We start from the raw sequence: 26,269 nt of genomic DNA, 5'->3' as shown, positions 1-26,269 counted from the left end.
TTACCAGTTTCCACAATCATTTATTTAAAGTCCTTATATATTTCAGACTTGTTAAACAACAAAATTCAACTGAGTAAATTTAAAGATCAAATTGGCTTTATCCAGTGATTTGTAAATCAGGCAGCCTCCCATCTAGCAATAGAAAGGAACTCCAAACAGCTACAGAAAAGGAAAGGTTTTTAAAGGTAGAGAAGTGGTAGGACAAGGAAACCAATAATAAGAAAAAGGATCATTTAGAGAAAAGTCACCTTCCTTTGGGAGTTACAGGGGGCTCTCAGATGACATCACTAGTGCTGATTAGAAAATTCCAGACTGACCAGATTAAGTTTGCATTCCTGGAGAAGGTTGAAACTACAATTAGGTAAGGTATTAAGTCTTGGTTTGCTGATGTGGGGTTTAGCACAAGTGACTCCATTTGGGACCTGTCTCCTGTTTAGGAGACAAAATATTAACCAAAAGACATAAATAAAAAAACATAGCTGGATTTTTGTTGTGTTTTGATTTTCGTATGGCATTTAAAAAGTTGTTCTTCAAATTTCCCTTCCTAGATATATATACCATTAATGGACAGATTTAATTTTATTTCATAATTCTATTTTCTAAAACCAAGATCTACTACCTGCTACCTTGCTATTCTCATCCTAATCTTGGATGAATCTGTTCAGGCTTGTGAAAACCTGGAATATTTTAGGCAAAATTTTGCTACTGTTAAATAATGATATCATCATACTGAAAAAGATATTTTTTTCTTAATAAATTAAAAGTAAATGAATGAACAAAACTCAGTTGCATGGTGTTGCGGAAAAGACGTGGGAAATGCTTTGGCTGAAAAACAAAAGAAGGAGAATATTTTCATTTTAGTCTTTTTTTTTTTTAATAAGAAAACAAAAGGTACTTCATGGTGAAAAAAACCCCATCACTTAATAGTAAAGTGTTATAAGGATGACTCTTTTATTTTTCTATCCAATATGAAAATTTTATGCTAGAAACAGATTTGAAGAAAGTCACAATTTTGCCTTAAGGTATAAAAAAAAGACAAAATACCAAAGAGTCTTTAAGAAAGGTTACACTTTCTTTGATCCTTTGTTAAAATGTCTTTTAATAAGATGGAAGATAGAAAACCAGACTCTCTGTGAGAATATTTATGAAGATGGTAAAAATACCTGCTGGTCACAAAGAGCAAAAATAGAACAAAATATTTGGCAAGATTAAGTACACTGCACTCTAGCCTAAAAATCAAGCCAGACAATCATTCAGCCGCTCGAACGCACGTGCGCGCGCGTGTGTGAGTGTGCGCGCGCGTGTAAGTATTCAACTATGAAATAGGTGGAGAAATTTAAATCAGAATTTGAAAGAAATAATCTAATTGTGAAAGTACTAATAAATAGTTGTAAATAGTTGAGTACCTCTAAAATAATGATATACTATTTTTCATATTCTGAAAGCTAAGAAAATGCCTTGCTGTGAATTTTGGTGAGGAAAAATAGTTTTGTTATTAGTATTGAATTTGATAGAATCTCTTACATACAACTTATTTCAGGGTAGTGATTTCATCATCAAAACTATCTCTCAAAATTTTATTATTTTATCTTTTTATTAAATTTATTAATGCCATGAATATTTTTGTATCATATTTTCAATTAATTTCTGAAATAAGTTCCTTTATTTTTCTTCTGAAGGTTATGCTCTATATAATAGATTTTATATATATATTTATATAAATATATACTATATATGTATTTTTATGTAAGTATATCTATAAAATATATATCTATTTTATATATGTATTTTCATATATATGAATTTTTATATATATATATATAAAATATATAAAAATACATCTATATAAAATCTACTATATGTATTTGGATTAGTAGATGGAGTCAGGTTTCTGAATCAGGTTATATGTTACCAGTTAAGACACGATCAAGTAATAGCAGCAAATGTGAAATCTCTAAATGGGAGAGATTTAAATCCTTTATTCTCAAATCAGGACCCCAATAGCCTGAGAATTGAGGTTTTCTCCTAGGATTTATTAGCTAACTACATAAAATGAAAGTAGCTGACAATGATATGAGCAATAATACCTCTTTCTTTTCCTAGACTATAAAATGGTCTTTTAACATGAACACCCTAATATGTTGGGGTGTTTGAGTCCCTTTGGATATAGTGGAAGAAACAGAGAAGACCCTTTCTTCTCCACATGACAGGTCTGAGTCCAAGGAGAGAACCATTGTGGGAATTCAGACAGAGCCAGTCAACTGCTTTATTTGAGGACATCTTTTTTTTTTTTTTTTAAGATTTTATCTATTTATTTGAGAGAGAGCCAGAGAGCACGCACAAGCAGGGGGAGGGGAAGAGGGAGAGGGAGAAGACTCCCCCTTGAGCAGGGAGCCAGACTGGGGCTTAGGGGGCGGGGTGCTCTATCCAGGGACTCAGGGATCATGGCCTGAGCGGAAGGCAGACGCTTAAACCACTGAGCCACCCAAGCACCCCTGAGGGCTTTTTTTTTTCCTATCCATTAATAAATTACAGAGGGTTTTCCCAGAGGACTTCCAGCCACTCCATTGCCTTCAAGGAAGCATTCAGCAGCCGTCCTGATTTGCTGTCTTTAGTAACTGCAATGGTGAGCATTTCAGGGAATGTTAGCACTGTGCCTCTTCACACAGGTGACTCCAATTTCTACAAGCTCTCTCTCTTGCTGTCAGCTCTGGGGGCTCGATCTCAACTGGAAATGATAACTGGTCATCTGGCTTCATCTTTGAAGTGTACATAGCATTTACATGGCTAACAGCTTTCTGAATGGATGTATTCACATCTGATAGGTATTATATGCTGCTTGACATATATGCCCTAGCTCACTGACTCTTCATGCGACAGTGCGAGGTGGGTGCTCTTACGTTCTGCATTTCCGAGATGGGAAACCGAAGCTCAGAACGTTATGTAACTTAACCCGAAGGAGCAGAGCTCTTGTCAGATACAGGATTTAAACGCGTGAAGCCTGGCTCTGGAATTGGCTAATATGCTGCCCAGTCAGTTAAGAAAAATATACATTGTTTAGTAATGTGTCTTGGGGTCCAGGAACTGGGAATTGATAAGATGGAAATATCACAGACCCAGCTGAGGGGTGTGGTATGTGTAAGAAGCCACAAAATTAGGGTGATTTCTATAAACTGAAGGCAGGTCTGGGGTGAGATTCCGTGATGTTCATATATTTATATTATGTTTCAAGTCCCACAGAAGCTGGAAAAAATAAATTCCAGTTACCCCAAAGATTCCTCTGTGTGTGTGGGGGGGGCGTGTGGGTGTTTATCCTGTATATTAAAATTCACGAGTATTCCTGGTCACAGTCTATAAGAGCTTTCAAAGACTGCTTGCTTTGACAGATTCAGAATAAAATCCCCAAATGAATCTAATATTGCTTAGTAGTAATGGTTATTTGTAAATGATGAGTAACTATGTTATATCTGTGGGCAAATCCTTTTAAGGATGATTTCCTTTCCGTTTGACTTATTTTGTTAAACACATGAATATGAATGATATTGTTGAAGCATATTTCTTCTTTCAACTTAGTTGCGTATGTTTATAAAAGAATAACCAGGGTGGATGAGCATTTTGATTGGACGTGTTTATATTCTATATTTACAGTGAGGAAGTCTATAGTAAAGATCATCCCATTTTCCCCTTGCTCATGCTGCCAAAGGAGGGTAGCCGAAAATACCTTAGTGATGTATGCTTCTGGCATTAGGAGACGAACCGACAGTCTGAAAACTTTGTATTTCAGAATAGAACCCCTTCTGTAGCCTAGAAGGTGACATTGCACTTTCTTTTGATTCTGAAAGTTTACACACACACACACGCACACACGCACACACATGCACACAGGTGCCCTCTTGCCACAAAACAAACAAATCCTCTGCATTTGTCTTCCTAGACCTGTACTGCTATACCAACAGTCGTACACTAGAGGGCAGTGCAGCTATTATCATTCTGCCAAGCAGGGTTTGGATCGCAGTTCCTGATGCTGTTAATAGGATATAGAAAGCATACATTCGTTTAAAATAAACTGCACGCCTTTGTTTTAAAAGCACTTAGCTTGTACCTGATGGTTAATAGATGAGAACTGCTCGGAGCCCTGATGCACACAGAGCAGTGAACGTAATGAATTTGGCGGATTTTCTAAAGAAAGGGTGAGGGGTAGACAAATATGAACTGAATTCTTTCATTTGCTTTGATACCTTAAGGGGAAAAAATCAGAAATAATGAAGAGTCGTTATGAACAAGCTGGTAGGTATAAGTATTAGTTTACATTTAAATGAAAATAGCTCAGGAGAGAAGAAAGGATATGTTTCAAATAGTTTCCAGCATCTCCTTTGAAATGCAAAAGAGCAATTTGTATTTATACTAATTTAGGTGGGAGCCTTTGATTCGCTGGGTCCTTCTTAAAGATTTGTTTCTATTAACCTTGGCCATGGACATTTGGGAACATGAGTTGGAGGCCAGGCGAAGACTTACTGAATGTGAGGCCCACAAGGCTTGATACCAGCTTTGGGCGGGGAAAGAGCTGGGGTGACTTGAACACCCTTCAGGAAGGAGAAGCGGGCAGAGCAATGCTTTAGGACGTTATTCCCTTTCACTGGCGAAACTTAAAAGAATAAATATATAAACATAAGGCACCAGAAATAAAAACATCCCCTCGTTCTATTTCCTGCAGTGACAAGAGATATATATTCTAGATTGTAGACAGAGCTGCCTTGGAGATAAATTGTCTGATTTCAGCATCTCAGCAGTGGATAATAGATTCCCCTCAGAACCACATAATTAAAAAATGACATTTCTGCTACTTTGTGCCAACCCAGTACGGCTGCTGCCCCTGGCTTCCGGGCCTGGGAGCCCTGCAGGGTACAACCAAACAAATTTTGCATTATTCAGTGGGCCGATGTAAGGTCTTGTTAACAAAAAAAGTTCCTTCTAGGGGGACCAGAGGACTTTATCATATTCTTCTCTACAAATTGCTCATCCTGCTTTTCTTCTTCTTTTTTTAATCCTGCCAACAAGGAAAGGGTATGAACGATGAGATTAGGACATCCACTTATTACAAGTTAGCAAGATGAAAGACAGCATGTGTGACTAGCAGAATAAATTAAGAGCCGAATTTTAGCACTATTTTTTTTTTCTCCAAGTAGAGATTCAGAATCAGCCCAAGATAAGGCCAAATGCTATGAGAAAAAGATGCAAATCAAAATGCTTTTGAGATCCATATCCTTAGGTATCTTTTGGATGAGAGGGTTAATCCTTATATGGATTTTTTTTCTCCCCAGGAGTTTCTTGAAAGGTAATTGGCTGCAGTCTGAACAACTGGTCTTTATAGGCCTGTCAGTTCACTGTAGATCTCTGAAAAAGTGTGTGTGCTAGGCAAGCCTCCAATTAACAGTTACTAGAGTGTAAATGGATTTCCAAATGTCATATAGCTGGTAATTAGTGAAACCAGGACCAGGAATGGATCTCTTGATTCTTACTTGAGGTGTTTAAATAACGGCTAATGTCCTGCAGGTGTCTTCATTTCAAATAACAAAACCACAAGTAAGAATAGAATTCTTTTAAAAAGATGGTAGAAGGCTCCTTAAATATCTATATAATGCAATAAATTTGAATTTTAGAATTCGAACCCCCAATTCTGAAATTTCTGGAATCCTCCCCCCAGGGTTTCAACCCTCGTATCACAACATGTTGCCCAGTGACCCTGAGGATTTCACTACACCTTTCTGAAATTCAGTGTTCCTTTGAGTAAAAGCCAGTTACCTGGACAGGATAGCCTTTCTCTCAAACTTAACAAAAAACATGTAAAATGCTGTGTCTACTACCAATTGCTGAAAAGAAAAAGTAAAGGAAGATGACTATAGATTTTAATCAATGTATGTAATGCCTTAGAAATCACCATGGCCAGCTAGGGGCTCAGAATAGAGCCCAGGGAATGTGATGTCCCTGGGGCTGCCATTTTTCTCACACTTGTAAACTGGGTAATTTGAAACAGTGGTAACCATCACGTGCCCTTCTCAGAGAGATGTGAGGGTTATGGGAGTGGGTGGGTTTCGTTTTGGCCCAGTAGTTGGTGTGCAGTAAACTTTCACGAAATGTACAGACACAAAAAATGCTTGTCGCTGTCATTTAAAATCCATCAGTATTCATGACTTTTGCTCAATATATTGTCGATTTAGAAAACAGACTGTCAGGTTTCAAATTCGACTGCACTTATTAGCTGTGTAACTTTGGCATTGAGTAAACTCTCTACCACTGTTGGCCTTTTTTTTTTTTTCCTAACGTATACTAGTGTATTTATTACAACCTTTGGGAAGGTACTCTGCTCATGAAAAGCACACAAATCTATTTACTAGTTCATATGTTGTAAGAACGAAGGAATATGATATTCTATGGACTCATAAGGGATGAAAAAAATAGTGATATAAATAAATTTACATTAGATGAATAATGTTCCATGTGCCCACAGGGAGATAATCTCGCTGTCTTCTTGAACTAATGGTAGACACAATGCCATTGTGATAAAAGGTGAGTGCTAGAGTTGAATGTGTGTGTCCCCCAAATTCATATGTTGAAATCCTAATGCCGCAGTGAGAGTATTAGGAGGTGGGGCTTTGGGGGGGTGGTGCTTAGGGCATGAAGGTGCAGCCCTCACGAATGGGATTAATGGTTTTATAAAAGAGACCCCAGAGAAATCCTTTCCTCTTTCACCACGTGAGAACACAGTGAAAAGTCTGTAACCTGGAAAAAGGCTTTTATCCAACCATGCTGGCACCCTAATCTCAGACTTTAACTTCCAGAACTGTGAGAAAAAATTCCTGTCATTTATAAGCCCCTCAGTCTGTGGCACTTTGTTACAGCAGCCTGAAGGGACTAAAACAATCAGTATATTGAATGCTTTAACAGAGAATTGTCTGAATAGGGGTTGTTATGTTTCTTAAACAAAATTTTGATTAAAATTTTAAAAAGTAAGTTGTGAGTCTTCATATTTAGTCACAATGACTTTGAATCATATTTAAATTGTTTATATTGATGGTTCAGAAAAAATGGTATAAAAAATAGAAATAAAGAAAAATGGTCTAATTGTCCTTTATTCCATTTACCACCGTATGAAAATACGTACGCACAAGGTTATTCATTTCTGCATTGTTAATAATTGTAAAATATTGGATACAACCTAGATACCTATACATAGGACAGTACATAAGTGAAATATCGGTGTACATGTAATTGAGTACGATGGAACTGTAAAAAGGGGGCAGATTTCCATGATCAAATATGGAGTAACTTCAGGAATATATTGTTAAGCAAATAAAGCAAAGCGCAACAGATTATCTACAATAAACATTATGTAAAAAGGTATAAATATAATATGTTATATATGGATATTCTTATTTGTAGATAAGAAATATGGAAATGATAACCAGAAACTGTTAATATTGTTCACCAACAGGGAGAGAGTGAAGGCAGAATGGAGATATGAGGGAAGAGAAATGGAGTCGTATAGATGTGGGATGTACTTTCAAGAAAGTTTGAAAAACAGGGATGCCTGGGTGGCTCCGTTGGCTAAGCATCTGCTTTTGGCTCAGGTCATGATCCCAGGGTTCTGGGATCGAGCCCCACATCAGGCTCCCTGCTCCACGGAGAACCTGCTTCTCCCTCTCCCTCTGCTGCTCCCCCTACTTGTGCTTTCTCTCTCCTTCTCTCTAACAAACAAATAAAATCTTAAAAAAAAAAAAAAGTTGTAAAAATAAGGTTCAAGGTAATGTTTCACATACCCCAGATACAGACAAAAATTTTAGAACTGTAAGTTTCCTTTTCATTTTGTTAATTGTTTCTTTTACTGCACAGAACCTTTAGCCTAATGTCGTCCGGTCCCACTTGTTGGTTTTGACGTCTGGTGCTTGTGCTTTGTTGTTGCATCTAAAAAATCCTTGCCAAGACCGATGTCAAGAAGCTTCTGCCCTGTGTTTTCTTCTAGTTTTGTGGTGTCGGGTCTTATGTTCTTTACAGTAGAATTATAATAAAGTAATATACAGGAAATGATTGAAACAGAAAATCGTCTTTGGGCAAACACCACTACATAATAACCAAAGGCAAAGATCTTCAATGGTCAATTCACTAAAATTAGTGAACAAAATTATGATGAATAGGATATTTGCATGGCTGCAATGTAACTTCCTAAAGAAGGAAGTCTACATAAGTGTTAAGGTTGTCAAAGACAGAGAGAGAAAGAGGGATAGAAAGAGAGAGAGAGACTCTTGCAGATTGGAAAAGATTAAGGAGGCATGTCAATTAAATGCAATGTGTGGTCCTGGATTAGACAGAGGAAAAAAAAAAGAAAACATTCCTATGACAACTCATGAAATTCAAAGCAGGTCTGCAGATTAGTTAAAGGGAGTATATTAATGTTAATTTTCCATTTTTGATAATGTACCATGGTTATGTAAGATGTTGACTTCAGGGGAAGCTAAGAAAATAAAATATTGAAATTCTATTATTTTGTAACTTTTCTATAAATCTAAAATTATTTTAAAATAGAAAGTAAAAAAAATATTCTGAGGATACAGGCACTTCAATATTTAGAGTTTAAAAATTTTAAAAAGGGAAAAACATTTAGGAACAATCTTCAGGTTGTGACAGATATTTTTACATATGTTTGGAAAAGTAATCTAATTTTTGAAAATAATAATGATTATCTACTTTAGTTAATTATGAGACCAGTGTAGTGGGACACATGCCTTATCTCAACTTTATAAGATAGGTGGTAATGTTGTCCTCATTTTAGGAGGGGCGAATCAGCAACTAGAGGGTTAAGTCATTTGCCCAAACCAGAGTCCAAATCTGTTCTCTATTCAAGAAAAGAAATCTTTACTTCCTGAGCACCTAAGATTGTCACTTTGCATACCTTATGTCTAAGCCTCATAATGCCGCTGCAAAAGCTAATGTCCTTATTTAAGAATGAGGAAACTAAACGCAGAGAGGCTACATGCGAATACTGGGGAGCTTACATGAGCGTATCTGTTTTACACAAGCTTCACTACTACCTCCATCTGAGAACACATGGCTGATTAAAAATCTACATTCTCCCCTCATTTATCACCTTGAATCTACATCTGAAAGGGGTTAAGAGAAATTTTACTTTGCCAGGTCATTTTTATTAAAATGAAAACATAAACAAGAGATGTCTGTGTAGTCATGATTAAATGAATAATATGGTTTTTTTTTAGTTCTGTAAAGTAAATGGAAGTAAATAGTATTATTCCAATAAGGCTGGAGAAACATATGCATACACACGCACACACACACGCACACACACTCACATACACACGACTGACCTAAGACAACTAAACAAAGGTAGAAAACCCCAAACTTCTACTCCTCATTTCTTTGTACATTTCTTTCCATCTATTATTTGCTGTATGTTCCAGTGACAAGCAGCGTACAAGCTGGCTGTAATCAATGGCTAATTCATGTAACGAGACTAAACCTGAGCCTCGAGCTCTATTCAGTGTAGAGAGTCAAACTTTTGCTTTTTTTCTGGTGCCCTTGTGTGCCTGTTCAGCCAGGAATTTGTTTGCATGAAGAACTAAGGACAGACTTCTCTGAAGGGCAAGGAGGAGCAGAGAGAAAAGCTTAGACTAGCATCACAGCCTCAATTATCAGAGTGAAAGGGGATTCAGAGTAGAGTATTGGGTTTAATTTTCCCTAGCAGCACCCCCAGAGGAAGAGGAATCACATTTGGGACCAGGTCTGGAAGGAATAAAGGTAGGAAACAATGTTAGGAAAAGATTAATAAGTTGTTTTCGCTCTGTAAGTGCAAAGTAACAGAAAAGGGAGTGAGTCGTCCCTGCGATCTCTCGTTCCGCTGAGGCTCAGTGGGCCTCATGTTGACATCTTTTGTCTCCAGAGTTTTGGAAGACCTGGCTGTGCCTGGTGGAAGGTTTTCAAGGCCAGTGCCAGAGGCTGCTGGGTCGAATCCTCACCAGACTGGGGACCGCAGAGGCCCTCCAAGAACTACTGGGGTTATCAGACGAAGAGGAAGGGGGGGGTCAACAGGTGAGGGAGGTAATGCAACTTCCCACTCACGGGACACGCAACCTTCGGGGATTCTTCTGAAAAAAGTGAAATTGTATGAAGTGAATTTGTATGAAGTGAGTGAAATTGTATGAAGAATTTCTGTGAGAATCTTTCTAATAACTTGTGGGGGAAAAATCCAACAGAATAAGTTTTATTATCCTTAATGCAGTCACCCTCACCGTGACCTCAGAAAACAAGAGATACTGAATATTGAGTTGCTACCGTTGTATTTAGAAAGAAAAAAAATTTCCTGAAAGTATTTGCTTTTTAAAAGCAAACAAAACTATTCCTTCTGTGAGTTAATGAGTATGCTAAATAGTTTTTAAAAATGATCCTTGAAATATCTAACGGCCTGAACCAAAATTAAATGCTAGGAGCAGTTCTGAGAGGAGCGGAGTAGATTGGCCAGGCAAAGCGGTCATGGCCCAAATCTGATAGCCGGAGGGAACAAAGGGAATGGGGTGGCACACGGGAGGATTTGAGAGGCCAGGCCTGAAAGTGTCACATGTCCCTTCAGCTTGCTCCCCCTGGTGAGAAAACCCAGCTTGCTTCCCCTGGTGAGAAAACCCTCCTCGTGCCACATTGCCTGCTGGAGTGCTGGTGAATGGCACGTGTTAGCCTGAGAAGAGGAGAAAACAGATTTGGGCAAATAGCCAGCAGTCTCTGTCACACTCAATGGACATTCTTTGAATTCATTTCTTAACAAATTCCACTAAGCTTTATGAGGAATGAACCCTTAATACAGGCTTGCAAATAATAAATCCTTGCTGAATCAATAAATGAGTCACATCGTCTAAAATAAACTTAATTTTTTAAGTGATTAGTGAAATGCCTAAGTGGAAGTTGACCATTACATTTCATTATACAGAGAGATTATTTAGTTAAGACTCACTTCATTTGACCATTCAATTCATTTATTCAGGGGACATTTATGTAAAGTCTATGATTGGCTCCTATTTTAGACAGAGTGAATACAGCACTGAAAAAAGATCATCCTGTTCCCTGATCTACCAGAGAACACATTCTAGTGGTGAAGGCAGCGGATGAACAAATGGATAGTGACATATATCCATTCATTCTATTAATGATAATAAGAAGATTGATTATGTTTAAGGCACGGTCCTAAGTGCTAGAGATATGAGTGAACATAAGACACAGAACTATTTCCTTCAGAGACCTTAGATTCTAGTAGGGGAAAGGAAGTATAAACAGATTAAATAAGTAAATATATTAGGAAGCCATCTGTAGTGTGGTGGGAATCCTGGGGCAAGAGGAACCCAGCGGGCCCATTTCACAAGGTGAGGTCAGGGACAATAATGGTGGTGGAGTGTCTGAGTGTGGGGGAGCTACGAAAAGCTAGAAGTGAGCCAGGCTATGGCCAGGGGACTCATGTGCAGCAGCAGAGCTAGGGATCTCCACGACTCAGCCCATAGCCAGATGGGAGGAGGCCATGCTGGCACCCATATCTTGAGCATCTTTACATGATTTGACAGTAGAAGTGGGTTATCAAATCCTCAACTGGAGTGATAACCAAAAGGATGCCTTATTCACAAGATGATCTTAAGACGGCAAAAATGAGGAGGCCTACAGAGTTTCTTTTCTCAGAAGAAGAGAGTGCAGAAGCTGATATTACAACTGAGCGGTTTGGGGCAATATTCTGTCCTCCGATGAGTGACAAGCCGTGACGAGAGACTACCTGAAGAGCAAACAAATTATGGTGGGAGGTTTTGGAATGGTGGCCCAGGTGATGGTATCCATCCTTCTCCTTCTCTCTTAAGTCAGGTGAAAGTGGACATCAAAGAAGCAAGTTCATTAGAGATAATCTATAGGATGTTCATAGTGAAAGGAACATGGGAGCTACCCAGACTTTGATCCAGGTACGTAGGCCTTTCCCAAGCACCCATCAGCCCTCCAGGGTTGAAGATGAGGAAGTAAGTGAAACCAAGTTCACTGTTGACATTTTTGACCTGAGTACCAGTGGCACTAAACTACCCTTATGCCAAGGGATACAGTAGCAGCTTGTAGACCTATGCCCTTTTCCACATGCCTCCATGACACCAACCACCTCATATCCATTTTATGGAAGTATTGGGTGAGACAGTCCTCCATGTGTTTCTTACTTGTCTCTCTAGGTATGACAAGAATGCCAGGGCTTGAATGCTCTTAACTTGGGCCATTTCTCAGAGGATTGTTTGTAGAGACCAATCTCAAGAGATGAGGTAATGTCTGCTTCAGGGACTGAGAGCAAGCTTGCCTACTGCTTGTTATAAAAGCAGTGGTTTATGCTAAGTCAGAGTCCCTTGGCAACAATGAAAATCCACTGCATGCATAGCACCTCTCTGCCACCCTCCACATCATGGGACTTAGGGGCAAAAGAAACACAAACCAGGTGTTTTGTGTCTTCTGACAGCATCTATTAAATGGTACAAGTTGACTTCTTAGCTTGTAAATGGGGATAAAATCAAATCCTATAAGAAATCTGTTGATGAAATTCACTTCTGGACAAGTTGTGTTTGATACATTTACCAAACATCCAAGTGCAGGTGTCTAGTACATATGGGGATATACAGTTTTGGGGTTCAAAGGAGAGGTCCAGGCTATAGGTAACATTGGGAAGTCATTGGGATAGATGTGTATTTAAAGCCTTGAGACTTGATGAGTCTACCAAGAGAGTGAATATAGTTAGATAAGAGTAACCAGGACTGAGACCTGAGAACTTTTAATGTTGATATAACAACAATGCCAATAAATGCCATGGAGTCAGTGCTATTTTATTGCTGTGTCAAGAAAATAACAGCAACTCCTCAGAGAGAGGTGGGAGATATACACTTTGGAGCATGACAGTCCCACCTCCCAATCTCCTCATGCTGCTTAACCCCTAACGTTATTGGATGTATGTTGTTCATTGAACACACCTACAACTTTTCCTGGCATGTATCCTTTCCCTATTCACATTCTTGGGCTTGGAATACTCTTCTCATCTCACTTTTAATAACTAAGTCCTTCTGCCCTTTCAGATTTCTGCTACCCTGTTGTCTCTTCAGTGAGGCCGATTCCAACCACTTCGCACCCAGTTATTTTTATCAAAACACATATTCATTTCCTTCATTGCATGTGTCACAATTTATATGCCCATTATATGTTTAAAATTTTGTATTATTTTATATCTGGCTACACATTTACTTATATACTGACAATGTCCTGTATAATGCTCCATGAAGACATGGTTATTGGTAGTCTTCTACTTTGCCAAACTCCCAACATCTGATCCAGTGCCTGGTGTTTGGAAATAGCCCAGTAAATATTTGGAGACTAGATTCAGGACTTGTATAAATGTCGACCCTTTAATTCATCTGAGCTTCTCTTCACTCATCTGTAGAATTATATCAATTTTATAGTTGTTGTGACAATTCATTAATCTTGTATATATACTGTCTGACACACAGTAGGCCCTCAGTAAATAAAACAAATTAATCACTTAGTACTGGAAAACTATATGGGAAAAAATACACTGAAGAAAAACATCATTTATTAAAAGGGAGAATTCTCTCTGCTCAGGAAGAGAAATGAATGGTTAGACTAGTCTATGAGTGAATAAAAAGCACATACAGAAAAAAAGACTAATAGATTGAAACTTCAAAGACTGGGAGATTGGAAAAAATCCAAAAATGGAGCTAAAGAAACTAGAACCAAAATGAGTAAAGATCTAAGCAACAAAATGAAAAGAACATTGTACAAGAAATGTCCATAAATCTAAGGAATGTTTCTGGTTCAGAGGGAGCAAGAGATCAGCAACGAAGAAGATAGGTAGTGAGGAATGGCAAAGATTGTTCTTTGATAGAAGCAGCTGAGCTGTCATAAAATCAAAAATAATACTTTCTCTTCAGGATAATAAAAGAGAGTGATGGGGAAGAGATTCAGAAAACACAGGTACACCTTCCAGAAGTGTTAGGCATGACTTTGAAAACTATCAATCTTGGATCTAAATAACTGATTAAAAATTAAATGTTGCATGACCTTGACTGAACTCTCAGAAAACTTCAGATTTCATAAGAAAGAAGCCCAAATGTTGTATTTAGTAGTTTAGGAGATACCTCTTAAAAATATCTATGAATAAAGTAAACTTTCCTCGTTAAGCAGAGAGTGCTTGGGAACCCTAATATGTATAAATATGTGTTTGTGTACATGAGCATACACATAAATACATAATATAAGGGATAAAATGAGAAAAACAAACCAAGACTATTTTTAAAGAAATGGCAACAAGGTTCATGTACACTTATTAAACACAAAGGAAATATTTAATCACTCTTGTTATAATTTTATTGCAATAATTCATTTATGATTATAAACTATTCTTTGTATGAATGCTATAAATATATACATAAACATCTGAACTCCCTTTGAACACAAGGGTGTCTGGCTTAGGCTGAAACTCCAGGACCTTGGATTGGGCTCCATGATGAGCAAGGACAGGACTTCAAATGACAGAATAGAAAGAAGTTTATTGGAAAATTTTCATTATGGGATGAAACTTGAATCCCATGTGAAGTTTCAGCATCAAGGGTCTTGGTACAGGGGTGGCATACTGGTGAAATGGAGCAATGAGAGGAAAATAAAGCCGGGAGGTGAAGGCTGAAAACATTTCCTTATTCATCAACAGGTTCAATGGTCAATATACCATCCTAGTTTGGGATGGGGAGGGAGCTGTTAAGAGTGACATGGTGACTGAGAAATAACTATGAAGACTTTGCAATGACATGACTTCAGTTGCGAAGTTGGCTTTGACCTATGCTGTTGAGTTTGTGTAGCCCCAAAATTCGTATGTTGAACCCCTAATCACCAGTGTGATGGTATTTAGAGATGGGGACTTTGGGAAGTAATTAGGCTGTGAGGGTGGGGCCTTAACGGTAAGATTGGTGTCTTTATAAGAGGACACAAGAGAAGGCTTGCTTCCGCTCGCTTTCTCTTCACCATGTGAAGCTACAGGAGAAGAGGAACGTCTGCAGACCAGGAACAAGGTCTTCATAGGAGCAGTGTCAGCCAGCACCTTGGTCTAGGACTTCCCAATCTCCAGAACTGTGAGAGATTAATTTCTGTTGTTGAAACCATTTTGTTATAGCAGCCTGATCTGATGAAGACAGACTGCTACTCTAATAAAATAAGTGACCGATCTTTGAAGCAGATGTTTCAGATTAGTGTAATCTGAGGGCCTCATTTTCCTAGTATCGGGTCCCTAAGAGTCCTACCGTCAGGTCCCTAGGGCTACTGACCTTCTGAATATCAAAAAATAATTTTCAACATGTGCCTCATTTGCAAGAAAACTGTTGTGGCACTTTGACATTCCCCCCCCCCCCTCATTCCCGGATAATGATCCATCAGTAATAGCATGGCATGCTATGCAGTAGGATTCTGAGATAGCTTTAGTGGAGATTTTATTATTCTTTGTGATCTTGACCTTCCTTGTTCACGCTGTTTCTTACAATATTCAGATACAAGATCAAGGGTTGGCCAACTATGATCTGGATGCCAAATTGGGCCCACCAGTGTCTGTTGAAAATGTTTTATTGGCACATAGCACACCCATTCTTTTTTGTATGGTCTTTGGCTGCTCTTGTGATGCTGATCTGTCATCACCAGAGCTCCCAGATAAAGTCCCCACAGTGGGACCCCGTATTCTGTAGCACCACAGCTGATGGGGGAGTCTGCTCACAGTTCTCTGGAAAATTTTCTGTAGGATTTCCTTTCAAAACTTCATGACGCTTCTTCCTGCCTTTCATAACCATATGTATATTTTTAAAATTACACTTTCTAAACTTATCTGAAAATTCACAGGTATTCGAAGAAAGACAGGCACAAGATTAGTCATTTTTTGCCTTTTGGAATAATTTGTCAGCTTTATTAGATGCTGATTTTTAAGGAATCTTCTAGAAACTGAAATTTTGTTTTCACACAGAGGTACAGAACATGCTCTAGCTCATCATCACTGTTCTTTTTTTAAATAAACATTTATTTATTTGAGAGAGAGAGAGAGGACATGTGAGTAAGAGGAGGGGCAGAGGGAGAGGGAGAAGGAGAGAGAATCTCAAGCACACTCCTGCTGAGTGCAGAGCCTGACATGGGGCTCAATCTCAAGATCCTGAGATCATGACCTGAGCCGAAATCAAGAACTGGACACATAACCTACTGAGCCACCCAGACGCCTCATCATCACTATGCTTAAACTGAAATGTGAAAATAGCTCTTTGTTCCCTCAATCACTAATTATCTTCCACTCTTACATTCCATCATTTTCTTTAGCTATACACATCTTTGGAGCATTATAATGACTTTTACTTCCTTCAGAATAAAGCTGAAATTGCTTTATTAAGCATTAGGGACTTTGCCTTGTGTGACTGTAATTCATCTGTCCTGATTTGTCCCCACCCCCTTTCTGCACCCACACTTTGGTCTTGCCACACATCACGGAGGCTTTCTCATGCCTCCAAGATTTTGCACCTTCTTCTGTTTTCTCTGCTCCACAAACCTTGTGCGTCTATGCATACACAGTACCCATTCATCATTCATTTCTTTATTCTCTCCCATTCATCAAATATTTATTGAGCACCTGCTCTGTTTGGGGTTCTGTGCAAAGCATGGGAGGAAAGGAATAAATAAATATGCACAATCTCAAGGAACTAATCATCCAGAGGGAACTTCAACTACATACACATTTAATTACAATGCAGCATCAGACCTAAATTAAGAAAAAGAAACATACATTTTTGAAAGCAAAAAGCAAATATGCATTCTAATACTTTGTAAGAAATATCCTTGTGCAGGATCCAGCGAGGTCTGGATCCTGTCAAAAGTGGCACCAAGATAACTGACATCACATCAAAGTTGTCTGCATGTATAAATCTTTCTTTGAATTCCTACCATCATTTCCTGCCCCTCATTTTTAAGTAACTAATAGATATATGTTCTTGGATGTTAGCTGACATCCCCCAAATTGGTAGCTCCATATCAGACCTCATCATTGTATCCACCAGACATGCTCTTCTTGGGTAAACTCTTTCCTTTGTTTTCTCAATTCCTAATCTGTAACATCACATGCTTCTTCTGAGTCACATAAACTTACATGCAGACGCACACATGCACATGTACATAGTTTAAAATTCACTTACTCTGAGAGCCCTTGCTTAGTCTGTTATACTCATTCATAGGTTTCTATCCTTTTCACAATTTAATTAAGTACTGCATTAGTAATTTAATAATTTACACTTAATCATCCCCCCAATCCCACTAGACTGCAGCTGTTTTTAGATGCATAAAAAGTAGATCATTGTACCACTAGTACATCACCTAGTCTCTGGCACAGGGTAAATATTCAATAAATAGGTTTTATTGTGGGGTTTTTTGTTGTTTTGTTTTGTTTTGTTTTTTAAGTAAGCTCTTTGCCCAATGTGGGGCTTGAACTCACGACCCTGAAGTCAAGCATCACCTGCTCTACCGACTGAGCAAACCAGGTGCCCGCCAAAAAGTTCTTGAGTGGAAAAAGAAGACATTGGTCTCTATGTCTTATTATTTTCTTTGATCTGTTGAAGTTACTTTCAAAAAACCTTGCATTTCACCATTTTGTCCTGATTTTTAGAAATTTAAATCACTCATCCTCTACTTCTAATTTATTTGATACAGAGAAGTCAAATTACATCACTTGAACCACTGCTCAAATTCACCCTATTAATTCAAAAATGTTCACTAATTCCACATTGACAAAAGAATGATATCCAACCTCTTGAGAATGGTAATCAAAGCCCCAAATATTTTTTTCCTGGATTTTTTTTTAAGCTGCATTTTCCAGCCATCTTTAAAGTCATATGTATACATATAACTGAGTACTAGTAAATGGACATTGAACCATAGTAATGTGCCTCCCACTCAGGACTGGTCCATGACAAAGTCCAACACATGATTCTCCATGATCCTCTTTCTGTTGGCTGGATGTCAAAACCCAGGACAATCTTGGAAGCCTTATGTTAAAGATGGCAGAACCTCCATCAGACAATGTGGTTGAACGTGTTGTAGCAGACAAACTGTCTACAATTCCGACACATCTATCTTTAGATAAGTCAGAAGTATATTTCTTTACAGGAGTCAGAGTATATTTCTATTTGGTTAAGTCATTAAGATTTTAAGGCTTACTGGTTATATCATCTGGTATTGTTTAATGAATGTGACCTGACTTACATGAATATTCTCCTTTACAAGTATTTCCCTTTAGTCAGGGTGAATTTATACCTCTGTATCTTTCCATGTGTAAAAGACATATCCTGTACTGTGCATTGCACATTTCACAGAAATGGGGCTTTGTAGACCTATACACCACACGATCCCTCCCTGAAGTCAGAGATGATTGAATAAATCATGATTGAAACTGAATTCATTCTATTCTTTCTCCTAAACTGGGACAGAGGCTCGTTGGTTAATGACAGGAACTCAAGTTGAAAGATGACCGGAGGCGCCATTTTGAGACAGTCATAATGGACCAACTAGAAGAAGAGCAGAGGAAATGAATTTGAATATGCAGAGGAGAAAATTGAAAGACGACACAGGGAGAAACAGAGACGAACCCTCGTTTCCCCTGAAACGGAGGCAGAGGAAAGAGTAAGTGCTTGTCTTCCCATCGATGTTCATGTTGTCCCAGGTTCTGGTGAAATCCAGACACACTGTTGGCAGTGGCTTTAATGTGGTACCAGCTATTCTTCCACTAAGTTTTTCCCTTTTGTATAAGCCACTCAGTTGGCTTCCGCTGCAGTCAAATGTCCTTTTGCTAACGCAGTACTCTAAGCTTTTGGCCTATGTACTTTTGCTTGACCAATTTCTTCCATAAAATGCTCCTCTACTCACTTCCACACTTTTCAATTTTACTTATTTTTCATGATCTCCTGGGTTTTGCTTAAGGACAATTTAAAACTAAAAGGAAAGTTCCATTCTGTATCCTCCAAATTCCCAAAACACACATTTTTGTCAGAAAAGGGATAAAACAAACACTTAAATCCTTGAAATGTTCTACGTAAAGATAAGAAGATTTGAATACTAATGCTTCAAAATCTAAGAAAGAAAACATTTTGCAATCCAGAGAGGTGATAAAATAAAATAATGAGCATGCTTTGACTTCTACTAAAATACAGGCAATATGAAAACATGAATGAACTACTCTCTCGAATGTACTGACACATTTCTTTCTTTTTTTTTTTTTTAGATTTTTTTTTTTTTTTTTTTTATTCGACAGAGAGAGACAGCCAGCGAGAGAGGGAACACAAGCAGGGGGAGTGGGAGAGCCCCACATAGCGGAAGAGCCTGATGTGGGACTCGATCCCGTAACGCCGGGATCATGCCCTGAGCCTAAGGCAGACGCTTAACCGCTTTGCCACCCAGGCGCCCCTGTACTGACACATTTCACCAAAAGCATGTGTAATGGTAATTAAAATGTATCAAATACAAATTATAAAGCCAGTGTTGCTACAGCTTCACATGAGTACATGTGTAGTTTTCATCTCTTGGCATTGTTTTCTTTAAAAGAACCATTATGGTTAGAAAAAGTCCTTGATGGGGCACCTGGGTGGCTCAGTCAGTTAAGCGCCTGACTTCAGCTCAGGTCATGATCGCAGGGTCCTGGCATCGAGCCCTGTGTTGGGCTCAGCAGGGAGTCTGCTCATCCTTCTGCCTCTCCCCCTGCTCATACTCTCTCTCACTCTCTCTCTCAAATAAATACATAAAATCTTTAAAAAATATTGTTTTCTTCAAAAGAACCATTGTGGTTAGAAGAAGTCCTTTGAATTTATCTCCTGATTGTAAGTTTTATACCTGCTATCTTCCAATCTTGTGCTTGTATATCTTATCATTTTCCTAGATCATATTCTGGATAGAAAGCAGTCTGATATTGAGAGATCTTTAAATTCATTGGATTATACAATAATGCTTTTAACTGTTGATCTTACCATCCGTTGCCTCCTCCTCATTTTCACCATCATCGGTACCATGAATTAAGTTAGTACTCTGTGCTGGTCGCTGGCTGATGCTTTCCCTGTGTCAGCTCAGTCGTTCTTTACCAACCAGAGGACGAGGAGAGTATTTTACTGAAGAGGAAATTAAGTCTCAGAGACATTCACTCTCCGACCGTGGGTCTTATTATAGCTGATAAATGGTTGTATTGGGGTTTCAGCCTAGTTTAGTCCAAAACTCTCTTTCTCAACATCTCCTTTTTCAATGAAGAGGACAGAGAGAAAATCAACATTGAGGGGCAGTGAGGAGGTGGCACAGGAAGACGTCACAGAGGCTGGTAGGCGTTCTGGTTTGGGAAAGTGGTGATAGGGATGGAGGAGAGGAAAATAATTTTCTTCTACTCTTCTGAGTTCTTAGCTGAGACCTCTGTAATAAAAGACAGATTAATAAGAGAAAAACAAATAGAGAGTTATTAACATAAATAGTGCATATATATGTGGAAGATACTCAGGGAAAATGAATAACTCCTGGAGTTGGTATAGAATTCAGGGTTAAATACCATCATAATAGGGGAAGAGAAGTGGGAGGGGAGACTTTTTAAGGGGGATGAAGTGATTTTTGGAAAGAGGAAGAACAGGTGGTCTTTGATGCCCTTAGGAGAACAGATTGGGAGGTATGACGGTTTGTGACAAAGTGTGTCTGGTGTGGTGTCAACTTCCAGTCTTTTCTCCTGTGATGAGTTGGTCTTCTCTGGCAGATGACGCTCCTGGGGGGAAGGTTTAGACAATCAAGCTTCTGTTGGAGGGTTTGTCTTTAGGCCGAGAAGGGGAATTCAGAAAAAGCTTCTCCTTACATTGGCTGTTTCTCAAGAGCCTGCATCTCAAAATAATATGTTGAATATTTTGGGGTGGCATATTTTCCCATCCTTCAGAGGCATGCTCAGATGACAGAAAGGTGAGGCCACACAGAATATCACCGTGGTTTAAAACAGTGTCTAGTGTGACTTACCTCAGATATAACCTCCTGGAGGGAATTAAAAAAAAATTAGCTAGAGAAATCCAAGGGGTACTCCTCATTGGCAGGAGGGTGAGGCAGAATTTGAAGAACACAGGCTGTCTTGACCCTACCGTCTCGTCCCCAAACCCTGTAGCTAACCTGAAAGCATTTTGTGTTATATACGTTATTAACAGAGGGTAGGCAGGAAAATGTGTTTGTATCTGCTGCGGTAACACTCAGTGCCATACATGGCTTCCTTGCACAGGAATCACGTGCTTAATCATTTGAGGGATGCTCCTATGAGTAAGAGGAGTTGAACAAGTTCAGAAATGCTGGACTTTTCTATGCAGAGCCATGTCAACATGACCGTCTGTAATTCCATTCTCGTGGCTTTTGTTATATTTCTGCCACAGTATGTCCAGGCCTTGAGAAGTCTTAAATTTCCTCAGCAGATTGGAGCCAAACCCAGCATCCAGTTAGGACTGTAGTACATTCACACTGATCCTTGTTCTTTCCTTTAAAACAATCTTTTTCCATACCTTTCTGAGGGTACTATTGCTTTTATTTTTTAAGGGGGAAGTAAATTCCTGAAGCCCTGAGTCTAATTGCTGGATATGAAGTAACTATGGTTTGCTTCTCCCTCCGCAGCAAGAGAGAATGGTCAAATGTATAATGTAGAGGGCTAAGGGAGGGCTTGGGCAGTGAGAAGGTGGGTTGCTGCTGACCTCAAAGATGCAGGAAACCAGCCACAACCCTACGGCTTTCTGGACCAGGCAAACATCTTTGTTCAGAGAAGTTTTTGCTGAGATGACATTCCTGCAAACCAAATGGGCTCGGGTTGCCTGGGAAGTAATGGGATCATTGAGAAGCCAGAAAAATAAAGGCTTTTAATGGAGTAAGAGTTACATACGCCGGATGGCATATGGAATAAATTGTGAAGAAGTAATCATGAGACTAGAAGCCACAGATTTAATAAGACTCCATTTGCACCATACATACAAACAGGATTAGAAATAAACCCTCTACGTTGCATTGGGCAAACCAGCACAAGCACATTTACCTTATATTACTTTTATTTATTTGTTCATTTTTACAAAAGGAAGAATAAATGGTACTCTACACACTTAACTTATAAACCAAGGCGTGCCGTAAAAATGAGTGCAATGCTTGAGAAATTATTTTTAAGATTTTTTTTCCTTTCCCCCTCCCCCTTTTAAATACTTCACTGGTCATATGAGTCTATATTTGAAAATTTTGCTTTATCATTAGGAGAACTCATGCCTTCAGAGCTCAATGTAACTTTTAAAATCTCCATTTGTAGCATTGGAGCAGTGGAGAACTAGCAACATTTGAAAGCTGGAATGCTTCTGTTTGTGAATTTAATTTAATTTTATGTTTCACTCAGCATGGTGCGTATAGAGAGGGATCCATTTAACTTCCAGCTTCTCAAACATTTTCTCTATATTCTTGTGTTTGGATTTCTTAAGCTCTGGGTATAATATTATTTGAGCTTCTTTTCAACGCAGAAAAGTGGCGGTGGGGGTGTTCCATACAAATCCCCAAATTACAAACAAAATATTCAGCTCTAAATCTGAATTTACTGCTATTTTCAATTCTCCATTTCTATAAAATAAAATGGAATTTAACATAAAACTGGTTACTTAAAGAACATCTTTTAAAACTCCATAGTCTGTGCTCCAAGTAGTAAAAACTAATGCAGTTTGAAATTAAATTATTTTACTCTCCATTGGTGGCAATTATATTAAAGATCGAAACAAATAGATTTTGGTATCGTTAGTGTGCATAGTTTGCTCACTCTCCTCTTCCAATTTTGGAATTCGGGTCGTTTAAAAAGTTACCAAGTAATACTTTGCACGTGAAATTAATATATGTTTTATATTTTTGCATTATGAACCATTAATGAGCTCCTGTGTATACATTCTTCATTTAAGCTACTCATGTGTTTATTCTAATCACATGAGCCAGACTCTTTTCCAGGACTAAGCACTATCCTGAATATTATGTTTATGGTTTCATTTTATTTTATAAATAATGATTTTTACCACACACGTATGTCGTCTTAATATATTGCGTAATTATCTTTATTTTAAAAAATTGATACAAATGCTGTCATATCGCAGCTAGTCATCCATGATTGACTTGATTTGCCCCACATTGTTTCTATGATCCATTTTGTAGCATGTTGCTGCAGGTTGCTTATTTTCGCTGCTCTATCTATTTCTCTGAACGGCTGTCCTAGAATTTATTTATCCATCGTCCTGATGATTAACATTTGTGTTGCTTTCAGCTTTTGTTTTGTTTTATTTTGGCTATTACAACTTCTACTACTATAAATCTTATTTTGCATGTTTCTTGATACATGAAATGGCCTTCCAACCTTTCTGATAGTGATCCACAGCCAGAAGAGTTTCACATTGTGGCCAGGAAAACAGGGGGGAGAATTGTACAGAGTGCGGGATATCATCTTACTTGCAAGCTAATAAACTAGCCTGTTACTATTTCATGAATGCTGGCCGGAGACACAGAACTCTCAAGTCAGAGACAAAGGACCTCATTACTCATGGCAAAAGCAGTAGCCAGAGCCTCATGCTTTCTGGCATCAATTTCCCATACCTCCAAGTCCCACAGGTGGGACATAAACGGCTCGTGATGGATGCCTGAACATGCAGTGGGCTGTGTTATGAGAGAGAAACACTGAGCCTGGGTGATCTTCCGCTTACGTAGCAAGCCTGCACTTTGTCTGGGGGGAGACGTTACCTCATCCCTCCGGGCTGTTCATTGCAAATACCACCCGGGGTAGCGGCCTGGACAAAGAGTGGGCGGCGCTTTACATTCTCGGCCACCTCGCAGCCATGTGCTGGGCCAGCAAGGCCCACGGTGCGTTGCCTCTTCCAACAAATACGTGTGTGACTGAAGGCCTTCCCTCAACGTGTAAGGTGAATATTGACCTTTTCTTTTCTATTCCATCTCATTTTCAAAAATGCTCTGTAAGACCCACCAAAATAACTGCACAACCTAGTATGCAACAACCATCAATTTTAAAAATAAACAGACAAACATAAATCATTCTGTTAAGTCACATGTCTGAGAGTATACTTGCTGGATTATATTTAGCCTTCAAATATGATGAGAATTGTTTTGTAAAGTAATCTGACTTCTTTACCACTCACTCCCTTCTTCAGGGCGTGAATGTTCCCCTGCTATGGATATTCACCACCACTCAGTTTTGCCAGACATTTTATTTTTTGATAAACAGGTGATTAGATTCTATCTACTTTGACATTAATTTGCATTTGAATTATTATTAATGAGAAATAATAATAATGATTAATCATTACTAAGCTTTGTCATATATGTGTAGGTCATATGTTTCTTATTCTGTTAAGGGTTTGTTGCATGAATTTAGGCCACTTAAAATTTAGATATTTGATTTTTGATGTATGACTTTTTTTCCAGTTTTGCTTATGTATGCTGTCAATGTCTTCCGAGTGTCTGAGGTTCAATTTTTTTTTCTCAAGTTCTGGTGTTTTTTTATAAATAGTATTTCTTTTAATATTGAAATGTTTTTCTATGTTTAATTTATCGTTGTGATTTTTGTCACATACAAGAAATCATTCTAGACCTGTAGTCATAAAGATATTTGCCTAAATCTCCTTCAAGGATTTTAAATGCCCTTAATATTTAAATCCTCAATATATCTGAACTGATCAAATGATCCAAATAACTAGAAAAAATTGTAACAAAAGAAGAGATAACCCTATACTGAGTGAATCATAAGACATTATTGAGGGAGCACTGATATGATCTAAAAAAATGAAGAAATATTTATGGAATGGACGACTTAGGATGCAAAGATACCAATGATTCTCAAATTCATCTGTAAGTTTTCTGAAATACCAAGGAAAAGAAAAATCCTAATTCTCATGGAATTCTTTTGTTGAAATTTATAAGCTGACAGTAAAATTCATACAAGCATTCAAAGGGCCAAGAACAGCAAATGCAATCTTGAAAATAAGAGGACTGGAATAAGAGGATGACAAGTCTCAGATATCAAGACTCATTTCAAAGCTACTGTAATTAAGAAGGTGTGTTATTGGTGCAAGATTAGTCAAACTATTCTAGAGAGTAGAAGAGGGTTTAGAAACAGACTCAGATATAGATAGATAGATAGATAGATAGATAGATAGATAATTGATTTACAGTGAAGTTAACACAACAGAAGGATAAAAAAGACAGTAATTTCAATAAATCATACTTTATCAATTGGGTATAAAAAAGAGAGATTCACAGTATTAAACTAATTTCAGGTGGATTTTAGATTTTCATGTAAAAGTTAAAAAGTAAATCTTCCAGATGGCAATATGGAGATAATGTACATTCCAGTGAGATATACAAAGATGACAACGATTACACAATTATAAAGAAATATACTGACAAACATTATTTGGAAATTAAGAGATTATGTTAATCGATATACAATATACACTTCAAGGGAAGTGAAATGGCCAGCCATAGAGGGGGAGATTTGCAGTGCCTGTGACTGATAAAAAATTCATCTCCAGAATATGTAAAAACAAGTTCTTATCTATTAGTAAAGAAGAGAAAACCTGATTAGAAAAAATAACTAAAAGAATTAAACAGGAACTTCACAAAAGAGGATATTCAAATGGACATAAATACTTGAAAATATATTCAACCTTATTAGTCATCCAGGAATTTCAAATTAAAACTACTATTACGTATGACTACACAGGCTATAAATAGAGTAAAAATACTCTTTGTCAGTGAGGGGGTGGATCATTTTCTTGAGTAGATCTGAGTAGACAGCTTTCCTTGCCTATCACCTTCTAGAGTCTTCATACTATATGAAATCCAAACCATAATTGGAATAATCAAGGGTAAATTTATAGTACGTGAATGAATTCAACCAATACTCTCTATTTATTTATTCTCCTGATGCAGTCATCAAACCTCTCTCCCTTTCCCACATTTCTTCAGGACGATTTTTCATCTCTATGTCTGGTACAATTTCAAACTCAGACTTACATCCTGGCATCTTTATGAATCTTCCTGAGATTACATGAGATCATAAAATCCTGCATTTCTGTGTACTCTTCCAGCTCCTATGATATCTTTTTCCTGGTAT

This window comes from Ursus arctos, unplaced genomic scaffold (genome assembly GCF_023065955.2).
Source record: "Ursus arctos isolate Adak ecotype North America unplaced genomic scaffold, UrsArc2.0 scaffold_25, whole genome shotgun sequence".
NCBI classification, from domain to species: domain Eukaryota; kingdom Metazoa; phylum Chordata; class Mammalia; order Carnivora; family Ursidae; genus Ursus; species Ursus arctos.
The sequence above is the reverse complement of the archived record's forward strand: the minus strand, read 5'-3'. Positions refer to the sequence as shown.